This window comes from Eleutherodactylus coqui, chromosome 9, assembly GCF_035609145.1.
Source record: "Eleutherodactylus coqui strain aEleCoq1 chromosome 9, aEleCoq1.hap1, whole genome shotgun sequence".
Lineage (NCBI taxonomy): Eukaryota > Metazoa > Chordata > Amphibia > Anura > Eleutherodactylidae > Eleutherodactylus > Eleutherodactylus coqui.
Genome location: NC_089845.1, coordinates 153,811,827 through 153,833,818, shown reverse-complemented (window position 1 = coordinate 153,833,818; position 21,992 = coordinate 153,811,827). Strand labels below are relative to the sequence as shown.

The 21,992-nt window shown below is 43.4% G+C and overlaps 1 pseudogene; it reads right to left on the bottom strand.

Annotated features, from left to right (window-relative positions):
• The window catches only part of LOC136578553 (zinc finger protein 585A-like), a 97,161-nt pseudogene that overhangs the window by 26,841 nt on the left and 48,328 nt on the right, over positions 1 to 21,992 (bottom strand).

Sequence of the window (21,992 nt, the reverse complement as noted above, 5' to 3'; positions counted from 1 at the left end):
GGGGGGTCAGAAGGCACCTCTTTGGGTTAGCATGGAGGAATTCAAATTAACTCCACACACTTCCACAGAATTGACATCATCCACAGGCCCAATTAAGGCAAATCTTCTAGACAAGAGCCCCCTCTCTTACCATTCAATACGCATCTGGAGGGAGTCCAGATACAAATACAAGCTGTCAACCAGTCCATCCAGGCTACTACCACTAATACCAAACGAAAACCCCAAGTAAGGATCTGGTGCATTTCCAGTGGTGGAAAATCAATGAAGTCACTAGCATACACCACCTGTTAGAGAACTCCAGACTATTAACCATAAGCCAATTTAAAGCCAAATTTAACCCTCCCATATCCGAGAACTTTAGAATTAACCAAGTTTACCATTTCTTAGGTTCACTTAAGCTCCCACAAGTCTTCCCGGACATAACCGCGTTCGAGAGACTATGCCTGAGAGACCCTATGAAAAAGGGCTCCCTATCCCTGATCTATAATGTCCTAAACAACCAAGGGGGCGAAGGGAAACTTCCATACATGGAAAAATGGGAGAGGGATCTAAATATAAACATGTCGCTAGAGAAATGGAGACAATGCTGTGAGACAGTCTCAAAGGAGAGCCATCAGGTGACTTTGACGGAGACATCCATAAAGATCCTCCATGGAACCCACCTTGTCCCAAACAAACTACACCAGATATACCAATCAGCTACGCCCCTCTGTTTCAGAGGATGTGCAGAGACAGGCACTCAAGCCCATATTTGGTGGACGTGCCCGGTGGTGACGAGACTCTGGTCACAAGTACATAGGCTCCTACAGAGACTATTCATAGGACCTCCACATAAATCACCAGCAGTATTCCTCCTGGAAGACCGCCAAGCAGGGGTCAGATACCGAGCCCACAAGCTGATCCAGGTGATATGTATGGCAGCAAGAATTCATATTGCATCTAGATGGAAACAGAGAAATCTTTCCTTCCAGGATGTGATAGATAGAGTCTCCCGAATCGCAATGTACAAGAGATTACATGCAATAGGAGCCGACGCTCTAGAAAAATTCGGGGAGATATGGGAACCCTGGATGAGCCTGATAGACATACCAGGATTTAGACATGTCCTCCAGTCAACCTAAAAACGCCAACTATAGTATGAAAGAATGATACCGATATGAGCACAAATGAGAGACGACCACAAATGATCTTCGGTAAAGTTTTATTGCTTGAATTGATAAAGATAGTAATTACAAATATTCTATACTCCAGATATTCTAATTACAATTGAAGACAACAAAATAGACGAACAACAAGAGTATGAGTACACTCAAATGAGATATGCAATTATCTTAGGCCTCATGTCTACGGGCAAAAGAAGAACTAAAATCCGCAGTGGATTTTAACTCTTCTCCCGCCCGCGGATCCGCACCCCATAGGGATGCATTGACCACCCCCGGGTAGATAAATACCCGCGGATGGTCAATAAAAGTGATTTTACAAAAAAATGGAGCATGAAAAAATCTGGACCATGCTCCATTTTCGTGCGGGTCTCCCGCGGGAACGGCTCCCGTGGGCTTCTATTGAAGCCTATGGAAGCCGTCCGGATCCGCGGGAGACCAAAATCGGAATTTACTCACCCGCTCCGGATCTTCCCTTCGCCGCGGCTTCATCTTCTCTCTGTCGCGGCCGGATCTTTTTTCTTCGGGCCGGCGCATGCGCGGGGCACGCAACCGACGTGCCATGCACATCCACCAGACCGAAGAAAGAAGATCCGGCCGCGACGGAGAGAAGATGAAGCTGCGGCGAAAAGAAGATCCGGAGCGGGTGAGAGGTGAGTTAATTCTTATTTTTATGCCTCATGTCCGCGGGGCAGGAGGGACCCGCTACGGATTCTCCATGGAGAATCCGTAGCAGGCCTGATTTTCCCCGTGGACATGAGGCCTTAGGATTAGGAGCTATATTACATAACGTGTTCTACCCCTGCAAGGGGAAGCCCAACCCTGACAATTATAAAAGCTGTACTTATCATGTTTGCTTCCTGAATAAAAATGTTTTTGAAACTAAAAAAAAATACCATGGCAAATTACATATTCCTGCATCCAAAATCAGTCAAATCCCTACCATTGGAGCAGATTTGGTCTGGCAATCAGCCATTTATCCACAGCTGATGTCACACTATGCGGCGCCCCCTCACCTCCTTCAAAGGCTTCCTGGTTTTTGGATCCCAGTGGTCAGGTGTGGCGCCGCTGATCACGTGAGGTCCCTGCAGGCCACAGGGAACCAAAAGCTGGGGAGCGCTGACAGCGGGAAGCCTTCGGAGGTGGTAAGGGGGAGCGCCACATAGTATGACATCAGCTGCGGATATGCGGCTGATTGCCAGACATAATCTGCACCAATTATACTGATTTTGACTGTTTTATGGATGCAGAAACGCTGTGGAATTTTCTCCCTGTCTTTTTTGAAACGGCCCTGTACATTTCATAATGATATTGGTAAAATCATATATTGTAATAGGCCCCGCCCCTGACCACGCCTCTCTGTCCAGCTTTGACCCTGGGAAAACCTGGTCACCCTATTTTGGACACTTTTCGCGCCTTTTCCCCCTATTTTGAAAAAAGTGGTAGAAATATAAGCGTGGCTAATACAACTGACAGTTTAACCGCTTAAGGACCAAGCGCGGTAAATTTACGGTATTTAGTCCTGGGCTTTAATCCCATCCGATAGTAAAAATCAAGCAGGAGCAGCATGGGTCCTCAGCTGTTAGCCACAGCTGAGAACCCGGAGGAGAAGTGGTTTTTAACCGCTTCTGTCTTCTTTCCTAGGTACATAGTGATCAGTGAGCGCTATGTACTGACAAGTGAAAGTGTAACTTCCACTACACGAGCCGACAGTCACATGATCGCCGGGAGCTCCCTGTTATATGCCTCATGTCCACAGGTGGGTCGGACTCCGCATGCAGGATTCCCGCAGCGGAGTTCGACCCAGTGCAAGGCCTGCTTACCTGTCCGGTGTGTTCTCCTGTGCTGCCAATGTGCCGGGCGGCACACGTGCAGTTGAGAGGATGCCGTGCTGTCACCATAGCGATTAAGCAGCGCCTGCAGCTATTGCTGGTTGCGGAATAGCTGCGGCACGGAAAGCTTCCATTGATTTCCTTCCAGTGATCGGAAAAAAAAATAAAAATCCCAATTGATTTCCGCTCGTGGGCAGGAAATCGCATTCTTCCATAGCATGCTACAGGCTGGATGTGCTGCGAAATACGGAGGTGGAATCCCGCTTCGGATTTCGCAGTGCAGATTTGCCCGTGGACAGGAGGCCTCACAGCAGAGCTGCAGGGTCCTGGCAGACCCAGGTCAGATCTTAAAGGGGTTGTCCCGCGCCGAAATGGTTTTTTTTTCTTTTCAATAGCCCCCCCGTTCGGCGCGAGACAAACCTGATGCAGGGGTAAAAAAAACAAAAACGTCCGGTACTTACCCGAATCCCGGCACTGCTGCGACTTCGTACTTACCTTGCTAAGATGGCCGCCGGGATCTTCACCCTCGGTGGACCGCAGGTCTTCTGTGCGGTCCATTGCCGATTCCAGCCTCCTGATTGGCTGGAATCGGCACACGTGACGGGGCGGAGCTACGAGGAGCCGCTCTCCAGCACGAGCAGCCCCATTCAGAAGAAAGAAGACCGGACTGCGCAAGTGCGTCTAATCGGGCGATTAGACGCTGAAATTAGACGGCACCATGGAGACGGGGACGCTAGCAACGGAGCAGGTAAGTGAATAACTTCTGTATGGCTCATAATTAATGCACGATGTATATTACAAAGTGCATTAATATGGCCATACAGAAGTGTATACCCCCACTTGCTTTCGCGGGACAACCCCTTTAATAATTTTGTTAGCTAAAGGGGAAAAAAACAGGGTAAAATCCCTAAAAAGTGTCCGGTCCTTCAGGTACAAAACAGCTTGGTGTCTAAGGGGTTAATAATGGCGCTTGCCACTTTTGGCTGAAAATCACAGAGTGCGGTCCGCCACTCATGAGGAAGCTGCCTAACACGCCTGAAAACCTGTTATAATGACCCAATTTACGCCTCCTGAGTCCAAAAGATGTGAGCGGCGGGGAGGAACCTCCACATGTAACATGTATGACCCCAGCAGACCCACAGCGTCACTACAAGCACAGGAACACGTGATGGAAGCTTACCTGACAGCTGGGAGAATGGCTGATAACAGAGAGAATACCAGGGACTACCAGCAGGACCTGACCTGCAGCTGCAAGGACCTGGGGGTGATGTTATCATCATGTGATCAGTCATGTGAGGGGGCGGAGCTCAGCAGCAGAGAGGATAATACGTTGTGGTTTAAGGACCTGTGTGATGTCACTACCATGTGACCAGTCATGTGAGTGGGAGGAGCTCAGGAGTGGAGAGGCTTAGCAGTGGCTGGAGGACCTGTGATGATCATGTGACATGAATGCTGCATTCTCTACATTTTACAGTGTAGTTGATCTCAGTGAGAGAAACCAATTAATTCTGTAGATATGAGAAATATATGATGTTATAGCGAGCTGTGGGGGATATCTCGTCCCCTTCGTCAGGAAGGAGATGCAGCACCACCTAGTGGGTGGCAACATTATTACGAGTCAAGTTCTGAATTTTTATGAAGTTTTAACCCCTTCCCGCTCCATGACGTATAGGTACGTCAAGGAGCGGCAGGGTATGTATGCAGAGAGGTCGCGGGATGACCTCTCTGCATACAGCGCGGGCGTCAGCTGTTTAATACAGCTGATACCCGCAGGTAATAGCCGCTATTGGCTGTTCGGCCGATCGCGGCTATTAACCATTTAAATGGCGCTGTCAATTCTGACAGTGGCATTTAAATCTCCCGCACGGCCCCCCCACCGTGGTGAGATAGGGAGAGCCGTGCAGGTGTCATGGCAGCCGGGGGCCTTTAGAAAGGCCCCAGGGCTGTCTTAGCAGACTGCCTATCAAGCCATCCCCGTGGGGTGGCTTGATAGACTGCCTGTCAGAATGCAGTATGACATAATGCTATAGCATTACGTCATACTGCAGGAGCGATCAAAGCATCACTGGTTGTAGTCCCCCAGGGGGACCTTATAGTACAGTAGAAAAAAAATCTATAAAGTTTTTTTAATTGTAAAAAAAAAAGGTATAAAAGTTTAAATCACCCCACTTTTGCCATATCTATTATTAAAAAATCTAAATCATAAAAAAAATATGTATTTGGTATCGCCGTGTCCGCAAAAGTCCGATCTATCAAAGTAGTGCATTATTTTTCCTGCAAGGTGAATGTCATCCGAAAAAAAAAATAAAGAACGCCAGAAATGCATTTTTTTAGTTACCCTGTCTCCCAGAAAAAACGCAATAAAAAGCAATCAAAAAGTCGTATGTATTCCAAATTGGTACTAAGGGAAACTACAGGACGTGTCACAAAAAATGAGCCCTCACACAACTACATCGACAGAAAAATAAAAAAGTTATTGTGCGCAGAAGATGCAGCAGAAAATAATTGAAAAAAATTTAATGTCTTTGAAAAAAAAAGAGTAGTATAAAAAAAACCTATACAAGTTTAGTATCGTAGTAATCGTACCGACCCATAGAATGAAGTTATCATGTCGCTTTTGTTGCCGTTTGTGCGTCGTACAAACAAGACGCACTGAAAGATGGCGAAAAGTCATTTTTTTCATTTTACTCCACTTAGAATTTTTTTTAAGTTTTCCAGTACATCATATGGTACTTTAAATAGCACCATTGAAAAATACAACTCGTCCCACAAAAAACAAGCCATCATACAGCGACGTCGATGGATAAATAAAGGAGTTACGATTTTTTTGAAGGGGGGGAGGAAAAAACGAAAATGGAAAAGGAAAAAGGGTCCACGTCATGAAGGGGTTAAAGCAAAAAAAAAAAAAAAGATGATTCAGAGGGAGACATCCCTCCTTCAGACCTTTCATAATTTCGATTTATGCAAAAATCCCGGGCTGAGGACCCTCATTCCATTCTTGAGGGTATCAAACATGACCATAAATTTGTATTTCCAAATTCTTCTGTGATGCTGCGACTTGAAATTGCCCTTCAGTATAATAACTGTCATCTGCCGTATGCTGGGTCCCTGACCACAAAAATGTTTTCCCACAGGTAGTTCAGTCTTTCCCTCTGTAATTGAGTAGCGATGAGCTCTCATCCTGGCTTTCAATTCTTGTCCTGTTTCCCCAACATAAAGACCCCCAAGAGGACATTTACTGCAGGTGATCAGGTACACAACATCAGACGTGGAACATGTGAATGTCCGTGGGATCTTATAGTCCTGCTGTGTGTTGGGGTTATGTATCCTGTCCGCAGTCCGTACATGTGAGCAGGTCTTACAGCTCCTCATATTACAGGGATAAGTTCCTTTTTGTGTGTCAGAGGGCAATGCACTCCTCATTATAAAGTTCCTCAAATTAGGAGGTTGCCTATAACATAGGAAGGGAGGGTCCAGGAATATGGTGGTCATATGGTCATCCTTATGTAGGTATGATGGAGTTTCTTTGCCGTCTTCCTTAGTACCTCCAGCTATGAGTTGTAGGTCACTACTAGAGGCACATGTCCGTTTTTTTCTTTCTCCTTGTATCGGAGTAGTTGATTTCTGGTGGCTCTGGTAATTTGGTCATCAATTAAGGTGGGATGGTAGCCCGGATAAAGGAGGTTAAGAGGGATGTCCTCCTCCGAATCATAATATATATTTTTTTGTTTTTTGCTTTAAAACTTCATAAAAATTCAGAACTTGACTTGTAATAATGTTGCCACCCACTAGGTGGTGCTGCTTCTCCTTCCATGTGCAGGTTGAAGGAGAGATAAGACACATCATAAAACTGTCAGTGGACTGATTTACGATTTATGTCTCCGCTGTGTTTGTCTGTTGTTTTAAGTTCTGAGTGCAAAACAGTCTCAAATTTCTGTGTGTGAACATTTATTTAGACCAAGAGGAATGTCCCCCCCCCCCCCCTGCATCTGTATGTTATAATTATATGCCATCCAAACTAGTTTCCTTCATTAGCCTGACGAGGGGGGCGAGATATCCCCGAAAGCTTGCTGCAACATCATGTATTTTTGTTAGCCATTAAAAGCTATCATATCTACAGGATTACTTGTCTTCTCTCACTGAGAACAATCACACATTGCTCTACTGGCTAACACCGTACCAAACCTTTTTTTTCGTCCTACACTTTACAGAAGCCCTCCTTACTAACATATCAAACGACCACCCTCTGCTGGTTGTTTTGGGTCTATGCGGCATTTGATCCTGTAGCTCATTGGCTCCTCCTCAGGATACCCTGCTCTGTCAGCCTGCAGGACGCTGTTCTCTCCTGGTTCTCCTCCTCCCTCAGTGTATCATTTGCTGGCTCTACTTCCCCTCTTCCTCTTGGGGTTCCTCAGGGTTCCCTTCCTTTTACATCTTCCAGCACCTATTGGACAAACCACCAGCAGATTTGGCATTCCTTCCCATCTCTACGCTGACGACACCCTATAATATATGTATACTTCTTCCTGTGACATCACACCTTCACTACTACAAATATCTGTCCACAAGAGAATCACCCACAGATCGCTCTCAGTTGCCTACTGGTCCCTCACTACCCCCTACCTGCACACAGACATATGACAGCTGTAAACTCAGGAATCCCATTAACTCTTCACATGGCTGTATCTCCGGTTCTACCGCTGCTACTGACAAGTGTTTGGTGTCATTTTAAATCCAAGAATCAGAGCTCAAATGTTTGCCGTATAATGAGCTCTGTTCGTTCAAAACTGTAATGTCCTTTTCCTGTAGAGCAAAGAAAGCCTCTCCTAAACTGTAAGGCAATCAGACGATATTGACATATCAGCGCCTTGTGTCTTGTATACAAAAATAGGTAAAAACATAGATTTGCAGTCACCTGGTGCACGGTGGATTTCCCACAAGGGTTGTGGGAATCCACCAGCACCTTGTATCCAGGTCTGTGCAGCTAATAATTCCTCGTCCTAAATCCAGTGGGTCTGGAGAGGGAAGCTCGCTGGAATCCATGCGGCATCAAATCAAAATCAAATCGGGGAGAGAAAAAGAAATTTTCATGCTCTGGGACTTGAGGAAATTATCGGTTTTATTAACCGTATTTTAAAAGTTAATCTGCAACTCGTTTTCACTGCTAGCCTTAACACTTCCTTCTTTCGCCCACCCCAGCTACACTCCATCCACATCAGCCTCTCCCTCCTCTACTCGCCCATGCATAGCTCTCATGCACTTCTCACCTTCCTCAAATGCCTTCATTCCCCTTACAATGCCAAGAAGTACCATTGGCACCCTGACAGAACTCAACAGCTTGACATCCCCCTTCACGAGGAATGGGGCTGTAGAGTGCGTCCTCATCAAGGCTTGCCAGAAAATGGTGTATGGTGTGTGAAGGCTCTTCTGGAGGACCCATTACCAGAGGAGCTCAGTTCCCTGTCTGTTCTGCTGCCGGTATTACTTTCACAAGCTCTATTCTCTCTAAATTCTAGGAGATCGCAATTAAACTAGTGGTGTTTTCGGTCCTGTATATTGGCCGTATATTTCTCAATATTAGTTTGTACATTTTTTCCCGCTTCTCATAGTCTGGTTCCTGCATGAATTTTTGGGCTTTTTCTATATTCTCTTTTAATATGGTAGAATTCAGACCCTGAGAAAAGAATCTGAAATCAACCAGCAATTACCTGGTGGTGGGTCTCTGGCAGCATGTAATGGGGGTCTCTGGCAGCATACAGAGGACACATAAGGCTGCATGTGGTGGGGGTCTCTCAGGCAGCATACAGCTGATGCATAAGGTAGCATGTGATGGGGGTCTCTCTGGCAGCATACAGAGGACCCATAAGGCAGCATGTGATGGGGAAGGGGGGGCTCTGACAGCATACAGAGGACCCATAAGGCAGCATGTGGTGGGGGGCCTCTCTGGTAGCATACATAGAATCCATTAGGCAGCATGTAGTAAGGGGTCTCTGGTAGCATACATAGGACCCATAGGGCGGGAGGGAGCAGACTTCTATGGCAACCTTCAGAGGATTCATAAAGCAACATGTGGGGGCAAACCCCTCTGGCAGCTTGTGGAGAACAGTTTATAAGGCAGCAGGTGGGATATATCACCATTTACTGTGTGTTTCCCTTACATACAGTTTGGCAGACATAAAATTTGCAGATCCTTTGGAACAAGGCACAATTTGCTTAAAAGGCAATTTCAAATCAGAAAGTCATAGAAGAATTTGAGAGTACAAATTTATAACAACTTTTGACACTTTCAGTAGATGGTATAATTCCTCAAGAGGATTTATGCGTGACTGTGAAGTATAAGAAATCTATAGCACAGATAACACTCTGCATTATTGTTAGGGGGTCACCAGGCCAGAGACCATTAAACCTTCACATCTTTATCAGTGGATTATTTAAGCATTCATTTATTTCTCTACTCATCCTGTTGGGGTATTCTTTTAAGTGTGAATTAATCACACCCATGTCTGTGCCTCATCATAAGTATGTATGTATGTATATATATGCATGCCTCTTCGGATCTATTTTATTACGCTTGAGGAAGAACCCTGAGTAGGTTTGAAAGCTCGCTGTAACATCATGTGTTTTTGTTAGCCATTAAAAGGTATCAGATCTACAAAATTACTTGGTTTATCTTGATGGGAACAATCACAATTTGATTAGACATACTCTTGAGCCAGGTTCCAGTAGAGTCTCAGATGGTAATACATTGCCAGAGATACAACTATGGGGTGTATAGTATAGTTCCAGTTTGATTAACCAGTCCCTGGTTACCTTTGGCATAGTTGGCAGGATGCCAGACCCAGACAAAAGAAGAATAGAAGCACCTTGCACTAGAACAGCACCCATCATTTTTACAGTGTTTCCCGGGGTTGCAGCCCGGATGCACCCAGATAAGTGTGATGAAGTGTAATAAACAGGTTGTCATGATAATGGACTAGGCAGAGCGAATGTGGATTGACAACAATTTTTTCAAGTACTAAAGCCCTATCTTTGTGCTAATTGTTAAATGCATCTTAAACAAACGTGTGCTTCTATGACAACCATGTGATAACTAGCAAAAGTGCACTACAAATCCCTTTATTCACCTAAAATTATGTTTTTGTGCTGAAAAATGGCCACTATGGGTCTCCCTTGCTTGCAACTTTCTGTCCACTGCCTGTTGTCATGTGAACTCCGTCTCTAGTAACAGAGACACCAAGACAGAGTAGAGGAAGTTGGGTGGGGTCCTTGCTTTCTAATATCTCATACTGTCCATAGAAATATATGAAGTGGAGAAGGCAAGGAAGAGGGAAACCTTATATGGCAACATTATATCTGCAATTGGTCAAAGAAAAAAAATTATATAACTTTAGTCAGAGGAACGACAGTGCGCTATTAAAGGGTTGTTCTCCGGGAATCGGACAACTCTTTAAAGTTTTGTCCTGATGTTTCTCACTGCATAACAAAAGTTTCCTTTTGCAACTCCCCAATACAGTAGTAGTTTTCGCTTCCGTAGGCTCTTTGCAGTGATAGAACAACAGTTTCTAGGTCCAAGATCTCATGTACGGACGGGCTGACACAGGATCTGCGATCTACAAACCATCTGAAGAACTTCTGCTCACACCTGTTCATTGCAGTGTAGTTACTTTACTAGACCTCTAGTACTATACATACAGTATCTTAAATCAGTGTTTGTAGCCCGAACTTGGGCATAAATAGAGAATAGAGGTTTTGCACATCCTCCATGTGTCGGACCTAATCCTAGTTGAGGTTCGCAAATACTGATTCAGAAAACGGGCCACAATCCACAAGTTTGACCCAGGCCGTGTAATAACCACCTGCTGCAGCAGCAGCACAAGGCCTCTATCCACAGAAGGCAATGGCAGATCGATGAATTTCTGTCCGTGACAAATTATTACAAATTAATTTTACTGCTTTATGTTCAGCACCATCACATTATTCTCTATACTGTATGACGGGGATGAAATCATGATGAGGCCAGGGGCGTAACTATAGAGGATGCAGGGGATGCAGTTGCACCCGGGCCCAGGAGCCTTAGGGAGCCCATAAGGCCTCTCGTCTCCATATAGGGAGCCCAGTACTATGAATAAAGCATTATACTTGGGGGCCCTGTTACAGGTTTTGCATTGGGGCCCAGAAGCTTCAAGTTACGCCTCTGGATGAGGCAGAGTATTACATGAGGGGTTCTTACTTCTCTGCCGCTCTGGATTCTCCTGCAGTGTTCGGAGTTATGAATGCAGTAATAAGAGGCGAGGTTCATGGTGACAATTCAGCTGTCATAAAATGCCACATAGGAAAATGTACAAAAAGGTAAAAAAGAGCAGAGATGTGCGAATGAACCATAAATGCAGCAACATTTTTTTATTACTCAAAACCCTGAGGAAGCCAAAATCAAGTGGCGAAAGGCATGAATAATCTGAATTACCCAATGCCTAGTCAGGTGGTAATGGAACATTTTCTACCTCTACCATAGCACTTTGATGCATAATTTATGGTTACTTTATTATATAACTTAGCCAACTGATATTTTCCAGAATTATCAGAGATCGGGCATTTGTTTGGATTTTGTATAAATAAAATCGGTATATTGGCTTTTGTACGATATTTTTTCTATTTCGGCTTAGCTGTTGTAAGTGCTGCATGTTGTGCTTTATAGGTTTATGGTGCACTAATAAATAAGTATTTTCTTGTAAAAATTAAAATAATTTGCGGCGTTCATGGTGCGTTGGCACGCTGTTCCTTCTCCTACTTCTAGTTTTGTACAATTCAGCGTCACTCCTGGGAAGATTTATAAAATGGTGTACAATTAAAACGGTCTTTGTTGCTTGTAGCAACCAATCACAGAGTGGGTTTTATTTGTCAAAGACAGACTATGAAGTGAAAGCTGAGCTGTGATTGGTTGCTATGAGCAACAAAGTTTTTGTTTTAGACAGTTTTATAAATCTTCCTTCTTTGCTTCCTTATATCCACCGAACTTTACCTGAGGTTAACTGTGATCTATGGAGGAAAAAGAACACAACTAATATAACACGTGGTTTCTCCTGATTCAACATATAATTTCACTTTTACTGCCTACTTCAGGATTACTCCCCCCTCCACGACGAGCGTCTTTAGTACTTAGTAGAGCAGCTTTAGCTGTTTGGACCTGCTGCTGATGTGATGCACAGCCAGACAGCAGCTTCTGACAGTATTCCTGAGGGATCTTATCCCATTACTTATAGACAATGGCCACCAGGTCACTAATATTCTTGGGTTTGTGTACCGCAACTAACTAACCAAAGATTTGTAGAAGGCGGTTGTAGCAATTTAAATTGTTTTTGTTTGATTGGCTTTTCTTTGCAACAGTTTAAAGTTTGCTAATTTGGCAAATTAATCTCAAGGCAATCAAAACCACTTTCCTCCTGTGTGACTTCTTACATGTTTACCATGACTCGATTGATCTGAAAAGCATTTCCCACAAAGTAAACATAAATAGGGCTTCTCTCCTGTGTGAGTTCTCTTATGTGTAACAAGTTTAGACTTTTCTGTAAAACATTTTCCACATTCTAAACAGAGATACGGCTTTTCCCCTGTGTGAATTCTCTGATGTATAACAAGACTTGATTTATCTCTAAAGCATTTCCCACATTCTGAACATGAATACGGCTTCTCTCCTGTGTGACTTCTCTTGTGTCTAACAAGATGTGATTTATATGTGAAACATTTACCACATTCTGAACAGGAGTATGGCTTCTCTCCTGTGTGACATCTCTTATGTGTAAGAAGATTTGATTTACCTGTAAAGCACTTTCCACACTCAGAACACGCAAAGGGCTTCTCACCTGTGTGAATTCTTTCATGTCTAATAAGATGTGATTTTTCTGTAAAACACTTCCCACACTGAGAACATGAATACGGCTTCTCTCCTGTGTGACACCTCTCATGTGTAACAAGATTTGATTTACCTTTAAAGCATTTGCCACATTCTGAGCATCTAAATGGCTTCTCTCCTGTGTGAATTCTCTCATGTCTAACAAGATTAGATTTATCTATAAAACATTTCCCACATTCTGAACAGGAATATGGCTTCTCCCCTGTGTGGCATCGCTTATGTGTAGCAAGATTTGATTTACCTATAAAGCATTTCCCACATTCTGTACATACAAATGGCTTTTCTCCAGTGTGAATTCTCTCATGTATAATAAGATGTGCTTTTTCTGTAAAACATTTTCCACATTCTGAACAAGAATACGGCCTCTCTCCTGTGTGAATTCGTCTGTGTGTAACGAGACTTGATTTAAGTGTGAAGCACTTCCCACATTCAGAACATGAATATGGCTTCTCTCCTGTGTGAATTCTCCTATGTGTAATAAGAGCTGATCTTTTTGGAAACCGCTTTCCACATCCACCACACTGAAACTTTTTTGACCTTTTCTGACCAACACTTGTAATAATCTGTGATCGGTCAAGACAAAGTTCCTCATGATTAGGTGGATTATATAATAGATCTGTGCTGTGAAGTCCTGGATGTAGTGTAAGGGTAATGAGGTTCTCTTCTGAAGAGTCTTGTGGAATATCTTCATCTTCTCTTTTGTAACTTGATAACATGAAGTCTTCCTCAGAATTCTTACTGGAATTTTCTGTTAGAATTACAAAATCAATTTTAATCCTATTCAAAAACAACAAAGTACACAAATTTTTTACTTTCCTGCAAGGCTAGAAATATGTATTTTTTTATCTGGATTAAAAGAGAATCTGTCACTTCCAAAAGCCCAACTCAACTACAGTAAGTATCTTAACTGTTTCTCTGCTTTGGATGTATCTGTTACGGTATGTCCATGTACAGTGGCACTTCAGTATATAAGCACATACATTATGTTGATAAAAGTATTAGGACCTCGCCAATCCTGCACTGTTTGGCAAAGGGAATATGCAAATCAGATGCATGATACATTAGTTATGAAAGAAGATTATCACACAGGAATATCTCAGTACAGAAACCTTTAGAGTGTCATTAAGCGTAGAGTCGACAGACTTTCATGGGGTCTGGTGGTGGTATGGCACCTAATCAATCAATCAGTATGGGAAATCGCAGCACTTTTAGACATTCCAAAGTCCACCATTTACAATGTTTTTCATACATGGAAGCCATCAGGTGTGTGCAGTGCAGCCACGTTCAGGGAGACCTCGCAAGGACAACGAAACCTTGTAGAGTCTGTGGAAGCATCAAGCATATTGTCTGCTGAAGCACTCAGGAGGTCTCACAGGCCATTGGCACATCCATTAGCAGCAGAACCATCTACAGAGAGCTGCATGCGAAGGGTTACCATGGGCGGGTGGCTGTACACAAGTACAACATCACAACAGTGTATGCAGAGTGGTGCCTGCGATGGGGCTTTTGTTCTTGTACTGTAAATGAGTGGAAGGAAGGGTTGTGGATAGATGAATCACAGTACATCTTCTTCCGATCAGATGCCTGGACAGTGGTTTCTATGTGACTGCGTTGTCACAATGTTTGGAGACGGTTCTGTTATGGTGTGGTGTGTTTCTGCTCGAATAGACTAGTCCCATTGGTTATAGTGACGTGCACCCTCAATGCCAATAGATAATGAGATATTCAGGACACCCTGTGGAAATACTTTGGTACAGCTACATGTCTTTACCACCATGACTGAGCGCCATGTCATACAGCACATTGTGATTTGGTGTGGTTTGAGTAGCAGAATGTTTGTAAGCTTCATTGGACAGCCCAAAGTCATTATCTCAATCCTATCAAGCATCTTTGGCACAAACTAGAACACCATATCTGTGCACGCCCAACACACCAATCATCCCACACATCACTATATCTAGCTCTCCTCAAGGAATGGAAGCTAACCCCTCCAGCCATCTATGGGAATTTTGCAGTTATTGAGGCCAAAGGAGGCCCAACACAGTCTTGAAAAATGGGAATAAAATCGAATCTCACCACTTTCTACCTGTTTCTTAATACTTTTGTCAACATAATGTATGAGATTATTGCTTCAAAAAGCTGTTTGAAGTGAGAGTTGCATATACCTGTGGTTTTTCTGGGATGTATTAAGAGCAGCATAGAGTCTAGATCACATGAGGTAATTACCCCCCTCATCTAGAATAATGCGTCCAGTTCTGGGCACCCCAATTTAAAAAAAGACCTCAACACACTGGAACAAGTTCAGAGAAGAGTTGCCAAGATGGTGAGCGGTCTGCAAATCATGTCCTATGGGGAACGGTTAAAGGATCTGGGAATGTTTAGCTTGCAGAAGAGAAGGCTGAGAGGAGAGTTAATAGCTGTCTACAAATATCTGAAGGGATCAGCCCTATTCTCATTTGCACAAGGAAAGACTACAATGTGGTAACATTGTGGTAACTGCAACAGGTTTCAAGAGAGACTTATTGGATTATGCAGTGCAGCGGTTCCCAAACTGTGTTCTGTGGAGCACTTGGGGCTCAATGAGCAAAAGTCAGGGGCTCTGACCGAGGGTCCCTGTGGTGGCGAACCTGTGGCATGCACACTCTGACATCAGTGTGCACCTGGGATCCTCCTGCCCTGAGGCCTCTCTTCCTAACTTCTGCAGGAGAGGACTCAGGGAGGAAACATTCCAGGCTCACACACTGCTGTCAGTGTGCACCAGGATCAGCACAAAGAAGATGAGCGGCACTGACTACAAGGAGGCGGTAAGTATATTGGTTGGGGGGCTATAATTACTGTGGCTACTGTGGGGTTAATATTACTGAGGGGTTAATATTACTGTGGCTATTGTGGGGTTAATATTAATGAGGGGTTAATATTACTGTGGCTATTGTGGGGTTACTATTAATGAGGGGGTTAATATTACTGGAGCTACTGTGTGGTTACTATTACTGAGGGGGTTAATATTACTACTGGGGCCGCAATACGGGTCACCTATTACTACTTGGGCCACAATAAGGGTCACCTATCACTACTGGGGCTGCAACTGTTCTAACCATGAAGTGTGTGTGGTACACCTCTGCAGCGCTGAAAAAGTTAATGTCTGTAAATGAGCTGTCTGTGTCTGGAAATGTATCATTTTGTGTTGTGAGTTTGTGGTCATCTGACCATGCTTGATATTAATGTTTGCAGAATGTGAGTAGAAGGAGAGTCTAGTCTGAATCTGACCTAAGGCCCAATGTCCACGGGCGGATTTTAATAATAAAATCTGCGTGTGTCACCTGTGCGGGAGATCCGCACCTCTTGCTGCTCATAGGGATGCATTACCATCTGCACGGCAAGTAAAAGCATGCGGATGTGATCTTTTCCCAGTATGCAGATCGCACGCATGGGAAGAAATTGCAGCATGCTCCAGGAGATTCAAAAAGAAAGCACTGCGCATGCGCTGGGCACATCGCCCGACGCTCCCGGACGCATCTGCTGTGCTGAAGAAATATTATTAGAGGTCGGCTGTTTGGCATTACGCTGGGTTTCAAGATTTTTGGTGAGCTGTACTTTACCTTTCTACTGTTTATAGACGAATAGGACATGCCACCATTTTTTTCAAGTGGATCGTTAGGCTCAAACTAGAATAGGACCATGCGCTGTCCGTGGATTAACATGAACACACGTCTCCAAATACACAAATGTGTCGAGAAGCCTAGTTCTATCCACAACAATCCAGTGCAACTAAGAATGTGTTCATTATATGAACTCATCAGTAACTGGTCAGTATTGGGTTAAGTAGTATGTAAGGTGGTTCTTGTTGATAATTAGCAAGAAATCTGCCTTATGGCCCTTTTACATGGGTCGACAGTCGGGTAAACAACTGAAGGAGCGCTGACATCACCGCTAAGGTCATTAGCGCTCATGCAGAGCGTTTACACTGACAGACTTCACTGCTGGATCGCGGGCTTCCCGCTCATCACTTCACTTCCTATATGAAGCAGAGAGCGTTTACACTGAACCACAAGCCTGTGATCCAGAAATGGTTTTTAAGTTGACTGAACCTGTGAATGAACCGTGAACGATTTTTGTGCATTTACACTGAACTATTCCGGCCCAAATGTGCTACTTTGAACAAATTTAGAGAAATTAGCATTCCGTGTAAATCGGCCAATAAAAAGCTCCCTCCATGGGGTAGAAGAGTTGCTCTTCTCATTTCATAGTTAGAAGTCTCGGAGCACTAAATCTCATTTCTTACAACTTTTATTTAGGTTAATGTAGCTCTAAGACAGAACTTCATCTCCACAAACCTCTGAGGTCACGTTCCCCATTCATTATTACATACCTGTAGTAACATTTACTGGAATCTCCTCCTTCACTTCTCTCATACACGGGTGATCGTCCATCATCCGCTCTTCTTCTACCTCCACTTTAATATCAGTCAGATCTTCCCCCTGATTTGTCATATGTAATAATTCAGTGCAATACAGCAGACAGGAGGAAAATCTAACAGACCACCAGAAGAGACCCCCAAAATCTATAACTGCAGGACCCCCTATATAGATTTTTAAAAAAATTAAATCTTGTTATTTGCCAACTTATTCTGCATTGCTTTCAAATAATTTATTTATTACCCCAACCAATCTGGGTGCTCATTTTACCAAGCCTGAAAGGATGGAAGGCTAAGTCAACCTTGAGCCATGCGGGGATTGAACTCGCAACCTTCAGGTCATGAGCGAGAACTTAGGACTGCATTTCTGCTTCTTGAACACTTTGCTCCACACAGGGCTCTTGTATAGGGCTCAGCGTCATCTACCTGATGGTTCTCTGGGACATCTGGATAGTCCTGGGAGTACAGAGGACGGGGACATCTCTCCGGGGGATTTCTCCTACTGGCTCCATCTGTGGGGACACAAGCACACAGTGATGAGTACATGAGCCCCTGTATATCTATATATCACACACGGCTCTCAGCACTGTAAATTTTCTCCACAGAAAATGGCCATATACTTACTGACTAAGGAGAGCAGATTGCTGCATCCTCTCAACATGCAGGTAGCAGACTACCAAATCAGCGCTATGTAATAACAAGTGAAAGTGGAAGTGCTTCTTCCACTACGCGAACCAACAATCACATGAACGCCGCCGGGATCCCCTGGCACAGCAGAGCTGCAGGGTCCTAGCAGACCCTGATCAGCTCTGTTAGTGACTATTGTCACTACAGGGGGATGTCCTATGGATGCCTCAGCTACAGTGGAAAAGTGTCAAATAGAAAAAAAAATTAATGTGAATGTCCCCCAGAGAGGACATAGATAGTAAAATAAATAATTACACATATAAATAAAAAAATTACAGAATAAAGTAAAATTATATGCATAAAAAAGAAAATAACCCAAAGCCGACGCCAACCAAAACGGTCACCGTATGCGGCCTGTAATCCAAAACCATACATATTATATATCAAAACACCTGAAACAAAATGAGGAACCCATTCCCATACTTTATTTTAGCGTAAATATACTAAGTTTTTAAAAAAGAACTATAAATATTTTTTTTTACCCCCAATAAAACTAAAAAAGTAAAAAAAAGTCAGTGAGAAAGATATTAAGAAATAGCCCTATGTGCCCCAAAAGCAAAAAAAAAGGAACATAGCAAAAATAATTTTGTTAGCTGAAGGAATAAAAATAGGGCAGTTAAACCATCACATGGGTAAAATCCCTAAAAAGTGTCTGGTCCTTAGGGGTTAAACGGAACGACAAGTAACTGAAGGAAAAACTAGAAGTGAATGATTCTCATCCGCTGTGCAGTCGTTGGCTCGCGTTTAGACCGAACGATGACACTGGTCGACAAATCCAAAACATTTTTCTGTATCTGGTTTGGAAACAGGTTGGTTTATCTAATTTCGGGGTGCTGAATTCAGTGGAAGAATCCGATTCTATCTATCCTGTCACATCTCTGAGATACACAGACTATTACATAGACAATAATACAGTATTGACAAATATGGTCTGGTTTTAAATACAAAAAAAATAACACTCAGAACTCAATGTTTTTCTGGTGATGTACTTGTGAATGAAACTCAAAAAATACCAATATGCTGAGGTGAATGAAGAGAAGCGCTTCATTCAGATTACAACAAACACTAAACAGCAGTACAGATAGGCTCATGTCGGTAACCTTCCTGCTCAACTTCATCGTTCTGCCATCTAGTGACCGTTTTTAGAACTTCATCCACTGTGTATTACATTCCAATAAAGAGTTTAGCTTAGTCACTGATTTCATCTGTATATCTAAAATTGAAGGTATGCGTGTCTGTCTGTGTGTCTGTCTGTGTGTCTGTCTGTGTGTCTGTCTGTTTGTCCTTTATGCGCTACTACACCATTCATCCGATCGCCATGAAACTTTGGGAAGTTGTTGAGTACACTCCTGGGAAGATTATAGGCATAGTACAACTATCCTACGATAAATGGTGTGCGTGCGAGCGTCGTCGACAGTTACGCCCCCCCATGAGATCGTTTGATTTCCATCACTGCCACTAATTCTCTCACTTCGCGATGTCATAGAAACAGGAAATTTGGCAGGAGCATTGATTATGTCATAAATAGGAAAAGTTCAAGGGTCCCAACTCGATTTTTCAATTCTATGCGCCAGAGAATTAGCGTCCAAATTTTACGTACGGAATCTAAATCTCTCACTTCCCAATGTCATAGAAACTTGAAATTTGGCACGAGCATTGATTATGTCATAAATAGGAAAAGCTAATGGGTCCCAACTCGATTATTCAATTCTATGCGCAAATGAGTTAGCGTCCAAATTTTATGTACGGAATCTAATTTTCTCACTTCCCAATGTAATTTGGCACGAGCATTGATTATATCATAAATAGGAAAAGCTAATGAGTCCCAACCCAATTATTCAATTCTAAGCGCCAAAGAATTAGCGGCCAAATTTTACGTACGGAATCTAATTCTTTCACTTCCCAATGTCATAGAAACTTGAAATTTGGCACGAGCATTGATTATGTCATAAATAGGAAAAGCTAATAGGTCCCAACTCGATTATTCAATTCTAAGCGCAAAAGAATTAGCATCCAAATTTTACATATGTAATCTAATTCTCTCACTTCCCAATGTCATCTATATATATAAAAATGAATGTATGTCTGTCTGTCTGTCCTTTATGCATTACTACACTAGATATATAAAAACAAATGTATGTATGTATGTCTGTCTTCGCAGCAATGCGCGATGGGTAAGCTAGATTTATATAAATAATTCACCAGAAAATGAGCACAAACGCAAAAACCTTTTTTTTAAAAATTGAAAAAAATCCAAATTACATATAAACCATACGTGATACATTATTTCTAAAGGTAAATTCAGATTCTACACCCAAAAATCAATAAGAATTGATATATCTCACACCAGATGCAAAGATGCTGTTGAGCAGTGTTATGCTTCCATCTGAATGCCCCTAAGGAATCTGCACAGATATAGTGGGGACTATTCGTCTGCAGTCCGTCGGTCGCTCACTTTCAACCAGCATGAAACTCTTCGCTGGATCGCCGGCCTCTCGCTGCGTGTAAACGCTCCCCGCTCAGCACTTTATATAGAATGTGAAGCGCTGAGCGACAACCCAACGCTGATCTGCTTGTCTAAACACTGCAAGAGCGCTAACAGCCTAGCGGTGACGTCCGCGCTCGTGCAGTCGTTTAGACCACTGTCGTCCCGTCTAAATGGGAGATTAGGATACATCTACTGGGGCCGATGGTTGCCTGAATAATCACTCAAATGAGCGACTACGGGCTACCGTAAGCCGGTGCACACATAGCCCTCGGCAGGGTACCGAGCGAGAAGTCACGCAGTTGTCGCTGGTTGTTCCAATGAAGCTTCCTGAAGTAGAACGACTTCTCAGTGTAAGCAGGATTCACTCAGCCTATGAATGACTCCAGTTTGAAGTGAATGGAGACAAGCGTCCAGAAGAGATCTCCGGCGGGCTGCGCCTTCATGCTCTGACAGTGTTACTCCTAACTAAAAGCACAGGAGCCATAGTTGCTGGAACAGCCATCTATTAATTAGGCACCCAACAGTTGCACTTTTTGAAGTTACTTGTACTCTCCAAGCTCATTCTATTGAGGTGTCTGGGTGTTGCTCTGTGCCAGCATTTTTTTTATAGCCATTACAATCTATTATACCGTAAGATATAAGAACCTTAGTATATATAATGTTATATGTTGTTGGTAGGCGTTTAGTAATTCACAATCCTCGGCGACCCTAAAGGCGAGCTCCCTCCATGTTTTTCAGTTATGCGCTGCTTCTTTCATTTGTCCGATATCCATGCCAGTATCAGCCATATATGTTATACATAGCACAGTCTGCAGCATAACTGGAACCTATCATGGGGCAGTGCATATACAAAAATATATATGTAGATTTGCTTCTCTTTACCTTGTGATGTAAGTGGCCGGTGATCCTCCATCATGACCTCCTCGTACAGATCCTGGTGTCCTCCTATATACTCCCACTCCTCCATGGAGAAATAGACAGCCACATCCTGACACCTTATAGGAACCTGACAACACAATATCCAGTCATCACCCAGACCCCTCCTGTTACTGTATAATGTCCCCCATCCCCCGCAGCATCACCTCTCCTGTCAGCAGCTCCATCATCTTGTTGGTGAGCTCTAGGATCTTCTGCTCATGTATCGGGGAGGGAGGCTCTGTGATGGGGAAATGACTCCTGCTCCATCCTCCTGACTCCTGGAGATGGATGATGGGAGTCACACCGTCCCCCGATGTCTTCTTCACTATTGTGTAATCCTGTGTATGGAGAGACACTGAGAAATATCATCATGTGCACAATAATAAGTGACGTCACATCCCCCTTTCTAGAGGATTACAATCTGCCCCCCCGTCCACCCAAACTGCCCTCATTACACTGCAATTTTCTGTGATGAGCGTGGAGAAGCTACAAACAGGTAAATTTGATGGACCACAAATTCGGGAACTCATGAAAAACCAACTTTCCAAGATTCAGTGGACAACTTTGAGGCGTTGGTTTGTAT